This window comes from Poecilia formosa, unplaced genomic scaffold (assembly GCF_000485575.1).
Source record: "Poecilia formosa unplaced genomic scaffold, Poecilia_formosa-5.1.2 Scaffold490, whole genome shotgun sequence".
NCBI lineage: Eukaryota > Metazoa > Chordata > Actinopteri > Cyprinodontiformes > Poeciliidae > Poecilia > Poecilia formosa.
The window spans coordinates 255919-262986 of NW_006800429.1; positions in this window are offsets into that span (position 1 = coordinate 255919).

The following is a 7068-nucleotide window of genomic DNA, read 5'->3' on the forward strand; positions in this document are numbered from 1 at the left end:
TCTGTCAGCTGCACCTCATTCCTAACCAGCCTGCTCCTGATTAGTAATCAAGCTCTGTTTTTAAAAGCTCCAGTCAATCACTTAATGCTGACTTCTCTATTCACACTCCATTTGCCATCTCATCTGTACCCAGTCTCTGTTTCTTCTTACTCCTTGATGCTTTTGTAAGATTCTGATTAATCATTTTTTAAATAAATTTTTCACCCTCAGCTCACTGGCTCAACTTGTTTTGTATTTGGATACAATAGCATGACAACAAACTGAAAATCTATTTATTTCAGGAACTTTACTCCTAAATGAAACACATAATATATATCAACTTCACAGATGCATGTTTAAAAACATGACAAAAAACAACAACAAAAAAACCTTCCATCAAACTTTTTGACAGGTGACATTATCATGCAGTAGGCGGGACTTCTGGTGGCAGTAGACGGGATTTCCAGAAGGCTGGACTTCCAGTAATCAGATATATCATCATATTTATCAGGTTACAGGATGCCTGGGAGCGAAACATATATTTGAATTAGTCAGTAGAAATTGATCAAGACAGATGTCTGGATACAATACCAGAAAATCTCCTTTGTGTCATGATATAAACAGGATTAGTTTTATAAAAACAGTCATAAAATAATTGTACAATAATTTCACTCTGTACTAGTTTACACTTAGAGTGGGCCTCTGTCCTTCTGCGTCCAAGTATGACTTGTCCGCCTTGATTCAGGGTCAAGTGACAGAAGTGCTGACAGAGGAATAAGCTCTGTTACTAATCTAATTTTCACTCACTTCCTTTCTGACTTCCTTTTTTAAAAAAAAAAAGTTCTCTCCTGCCTCTGAGTTTTAAGAACAGCACAACTAAAGTTTGAAAAGCATGAAGGAGAGTGTTAGAGAATCATTATCAGTAATGGTAATATCTATCTAATAAGAAAATGAATAATAGTTTCTCAGCTTCCCTCAAGCTGTTTAAATAGATTTGGAATGTTCTAATTACAGAGAGTGTGAAGGAGCAGACATGAGGAATATCCTCTGGTCAGCACACGGTCTGTGTATGTGTTAGGGTGTGAATGGACTCGTGAAGGTCGATGAGGGATAACTGCATCTGGACACATACAGATTCCTGTAGATCAAAACTACCGTTTATCAGTTAAACAATAAGCAATGTTTATGGCCACTGTTATATCACAACTCGTAACTGCTGACTTTGAGTTTGTGATGTCCTTTATCCATTTAAAAAACTGTTTAAAGGACAGAGCGTCTTGGGGGATCACAACTTAGCAGAACTTCAACTACTTAGGTACAACTGGCAGTTGAAACTTGTTTCATTTTGTAAAAGCAGCATCAATCTGAATCATGTCCAACTTTCCAGGCAAGCAGGCTAATTTCAACAAGACTTCAACTATCAATTCTCAGGAGTTTTACAAGTAAGTATATATATGTGTATGTGTGTATATATTTGTATATGTATATATACATATATAAGCTTCACCGACTCCCAGGCCATCCTCATCCGTTAGTAAGTTTAAAATTGTTTATTACTGTAAGCAGGACAAAAACCCTTTGTATTTGAGTCATTCAGGAAAGTAACTGGTTCTGTTTTTAAATCATTCTATAGGTTTAATCTGTAATGAAAGCGATGTGGCAGGTGCAGACCCTGTAATGAACATCTCATCTGACAGTGAAGACGAGCAAGCAGATTCACATATTCCAACCTCCCCACTCTAGTTTACACTTAGAGTGGGCCTCTATCCTTGGACAAGAAGCTGAACTTGGGCCAGTACAGGTGAACGGACCCTCAATTCCTCCTCTACAGGGAAAGTTTTATTTCATTATTAATTTATTTGTTTTATATAAAAGTTACCATAATTAACTTTAAACGGGACTCGTGATTCTCAGCTGATTGAAAGTGTTTGTTTGGTGGGCGAGGAGCTGCGTGTGTGTATGCATGGTTGTGCATGTGTGTGGGCATGTATTTGTTTGTAATACGTAATACCTTGTGGGGACCATTTTCCTGACACATAATATGTTGTGGGGACCCATTGCTCCTTGTGGGGACCAAAGTCTGGTCCCCACAAGGGGAAAAGTTGTTTTTGGGTCAGGGGTTAGATTTAGGACTAAGGTGTGAATTGAGTTTTGGTTAGGGGCAGGGTAAAGGGTAGAATGCAGAAAATGAATGGAAGTCAATGTCCTCACAAGATATGAAAACACGACTGTATGTGTGTATGTATGTTGGTAAAGTTGAATTAACTGGACACTTAACCTGAATACACACGACAGTTATGGAACATGTTCAACTGATAGGACAGTATCGATGTCCTATTAATTGGAGGGTGTTGTAATGGATGCTATTATTTCACAGTTTGCAGAGCCCTTGAAAATGGAAGACAGGGTAGAATCTGCAAGTCAGAATCTACTTAGTGGATGAATTAAATACAGGTATGTTATCTGAATGTATCTAGTAATATCAAATTACATAGCTGCTAGATGTTTCGCTCCTTTTCCATTGGCTAATTCAAATGTATATCTCACTCCCAGACATCCTGTTACTGGATATATAGATCCTTTGCAACTATGTGACTTAATCATTTGATTAAGTCACATAATCTCACTTCCAGGATGCAGCCTGGAAGTGAGTGCAAGCTGCAGTTCAGGCCACAGCCTAAAAGTGTGAAAGAAAGCAGCAGTTTTTTTGAAGTGTAGAATAACAGATGCCTTCCATGCATTGCATAGGAGGCCCTACTTAGAATACAATATCATTAAAATTTTATTTAATACAGATATGTGGGCTTAATGAAATATAAAATGTTTAAACATTATTTTGAAATGGTACTTCTAATCTGACAAACAGGCTTTATCACAACATGCATTCTAATTTATTAAATATGACTGCATGATTTCATCATTCACCCATTCACCACTGATGATGGTAAGCTACACTGTAGCCAAAGCTGCCCTGGGGCAGCCTGACAGAGACAAGCTTAATGAATGTGGTGGAAAATTTACATTTAACATTTATCTCTCAGTGAACTGAACCAAGTGGAACAGTACTAATGACTGCAGGAGACTATCTGTATGACCAAATGTCTTGTAACCCTGTTGTTATCGTTTTGATTCTGGAAGTGAAGAACACCTGCATGCATAGATATTACTTCCGATATAATTAGGTGTATAATAGAAAATATGTAATCTTTGTTTTCTAGAGCTGCATTCTCTGGGCTCCAAGAAGCCCCTCCTTTACTTTTCTGCAAAGAATAAATTCACAAAAACAGCTTGTCTCTTCGCCGTTTTCTTTGGTTTGGAAACTCGTATTAAAAATTCTAAAATTTGATCCCATCGGTGAGAACAGTGCAGCCAATAGATGCTACAAAACAGAAGCCCAGTGAACGTTAGACCCTCAATATTATTAATGATCCTACTCTCACTGAAGAGCTTGAAAAGTGAGGAATTATCACAGAAAGGGTTGGTGATGAGGGTCTTGCATTGTTTTAGCCTCACAGTCAGACCCAGTGGAATCCCAACCAGAACAAACGGCACGCCCCAGGACAGTGCTATCAGCTTTGGTCATTATTGTGCTGTAACAGAGGACAACAGATGGCCACATATCTGTCGAAGGCCATGACCATAAGCACTGTGTGGGAAGTGGTGACAAACGTCCAATAAAAGCTTGAACCACACACTCAGAAGCAGAATAAGAAAGGAAGCCTAAAATGATAAACTATTGAGAAATAACACAAAGTGCTAAACATGTGTCTGCATGTTTGACACAGAGTCAAGCTTGCTCTCTGACACACCAAGGCTGTTAATGGATGGAATCTGAAGGCCTGCTCACGATGAAAGGGTCTCAAGTTTCAAAACCATGGGTTCGCTTAGTGCAGATAACGTTGGTCTGAAAGTATATTTTAACCACTGCAGTAGTTAAGTGCTGAGCATGAAGCAGGAAGGCTGAGAATCAGTTCCACCACATCTGGAGCCAAGGCTTTGAACCTGGATTACCCTCTCTTGACAGGGTTTAACTGTTTGCCTAAATCCTACCATCATGGTGTTAAGGAAGAATTTCTATCTAAAATAGGTTAACTTTAGAAAAAGTTTGGCTCTCTCTCTTCCTTAGATCCCAGGTCCTCTCGGCAGGCCACGTGTAGGCACAAGGAAACAACAATGCGTGTTGACGTCACAGAATTACAGAATTTAATCCAATATAAGACAATGCATAAACTTATGAAGTAAGACAATGCACAAACTTACACCAGAAACTGCAGAACAACGGAGACATACATTCATTTACCTGACATAAATGGAAAGAAAGAAAGAAAGAAAAGCAAAGACGTGCAAAGACATCTTTGGAGAATTGCAAGGGCAAATCTAATTTGTTACTTCTGTGTAGAAAGTTTTATCCTCTTGTATTTAATTTATTCAAATAAGGCGTACCTTTGCTCCTCCAACCAGGAGCTATCTCTGACCCTCTATCTGAAGCCAGAAACCCCTGCCGTGTTTACGGCCTTTCACAGATGAGTGTGAAAAGCTACAACTTCCACTGTATTGTTTTCTCACAGACAAAAGGCAGTTTAAACGATCCTAGCAAACCATCTGCTGTAACTACAAGTAAAATAAAGGTCAATAGGCCAGAATAAGTCACTGATTTAAAACCACAATTCAGGCCATTTGAATCAAGACATATTAAGTTTTAAAACTAGCTTATTTTAAATTTATTTTCTCAACAATGGGTAGAATAAAAAGCAAGAAACTTTGGAAGTATGTTTTAGCTATAACAGGAAAATCTGACCTTTGGGTTTTTCTTTTGGGGAAAAGGGGGTCCGGGACAGATATTAGTGCAGGGTTTGAATGTAGTTTTTGAATTTTACAGACAATGCATATTTACCAGTTTGCTTTTCTTTGTCTTTCAAGTCTTACATGGCAATGATTTTTATTTTAGAACAGATATTTTTTTTATTCTTACTTAACAGAATTTTCAAAGGATTAAACTTACTGAAAAACTACTTAGTAAAGACTTTTGATTGCATTTACTTTGTCAACTTTTGCTTTTCAATTAGTTTGCCCAAAACACTCAAATGATTCAATATGATGCACTAGTTTCATCACTGGTTGTTCTAGTTGCCACAGCCAAGAAGAAGAGCTGTTGTTTCTTAAGCAAATGTAATCATTAATGAGGTCCACAGTGAACTGTTCTCTAACAAACATTTACAAACAGTTTCTGATGCTAATTAGCCTTTAGGGAGGAACATGGAAACCAAGAATTAGATGTTAATAAGAGCTCAGAGAATAACACCAAAATACAGGAGGGTAATAGTGACATTCACTAAGGTCTAAAAGGACTTACATTTCTGTTCAATTATGATAAACTTCTTATCACTGATTATGAACAGGATTACATAATCTTTCATGTGGTGAGACTGAACAGAGCAGGGGTTCAAAGCAGGAACTTTTTTCCAAGACAAAGTCCTTCCTCCTGAGTCACTGTCATACCATCAATACCAGACAAATATTAGATAAATTTTCACAAATCTTATAGAAGTATTGTTTTTAATGTTATTTCTTTATGGATCACATTTAAATTTTCCAGCTTTGGAAATCATCTCGCCTCCAAAAAAACACCTATTCAGGACTTCCGGGTGAGCAAGCAAGATGGCGACAGCTTAACCAGGTGGCTCCCCGACAAATTTTAAAAGGCAAAGGTTATTTACAAATGCGGGATATAAAATAAACTTAAAAGTTAGCCGGAATGCCCAAATCCAAATCAAGGAGCACTTTGTTGTCCCGAAAATCGATGTTAAGAGAAGAAGAAACGAACGAAGAAGGTATGGCTAGCCTCTCGGACTCGGAAGCATCATTAGCGGCTAACGACTCAGCTAATGAGACAGCTAATCTACAAACTATTCTCCAAGAGCTAAGAGAATCATGTCGAGAAAGTGGTGATGGCTTCCGAGAGGTTAAAGGGGAGATAAAGAATGTAAACAGAAGACTGGACGAGGCAGAGACACGCATCTTGGAAGCGGAGAATCAGCAGCTCGAAGAGGTGGTTATGAAGCTAAGTAAAGTACAAGACGAATTCGAGGCTATAAGCTGGTGGAACTCGAGGGGAGATCGAGAAGGGACAATTTGAGGCTCCATGGCATTGTGGAAGGCTCTGAGGATGGCTCACCGTCTATCTCAGCCTTCATAGACAATCTACTCCGAGATAAACTGGACATTCCAAAATCACTCGACCTGAACATTGAAAGAGCTCACCACTCTTTGGGACCCAGAGCTCCACCTGAAGCCCCCCCCCCGCATTCCATAATAGTCAAGTTCGGCACATCTAAGGTAAAAGATGAAATACTAAAACGAGCCTGGCAAAAGAAAGGCTTCATGGTGGCGGGGAGAAAAGTCATAGTGGACCACGATTATGCTCCAGACGTGTTAAAACGGCGACGTGAATACATTGAAGTGAAGCGGGTCCTCAAGGAAAAAAAAGATCAAATTCCAAACACTGTTCCCGGTCTTGTGAGAAATTCTGTTCCCCCGTGAAAATCTGTTCCCCCTGTGTCGGGAGCGCGCATTGCGGCCAGAGAAGTGGATCCGGCGGATCTGACCATTTTCACGGCGCTTCTGATCGATTTCTCAGTAAAAACTACTCATATAATCATGTCAATATTGTAACTTTCAGTTTAATCGGCAGCTATCAAAATAAAAATACATACATAAATTAACGAGGTCCTGTGTGGAGGTCTTTTTACGCTGTTTTGTGTTATTTTAAACGCAAAGAGAATCGATCTTTTTTTTCAGCTTTTGTCTCGTAAGCCTGACAAATAAAGTCAGTCAACAAACACAGGTTTCCAACACATTTATAATTTTTCATTTCTGATAAAGGAGGGGGGAAGCTGGCCGATAGCAGGGCACAAAAATAAAGACTTCCTGAAAAGATAAGAGTGTAAACTTTTTGGTCAATCCCGTTCTAATGTAAAATGACAGATTACTGGCTTAAGTAAATGTCTAGTATGCTATCACACATAATTTTTGAGAATTTGGAAACAGTTGCTTTTTATTTCCCAAAGTTATGGGGGGAGGAGAGGAGAG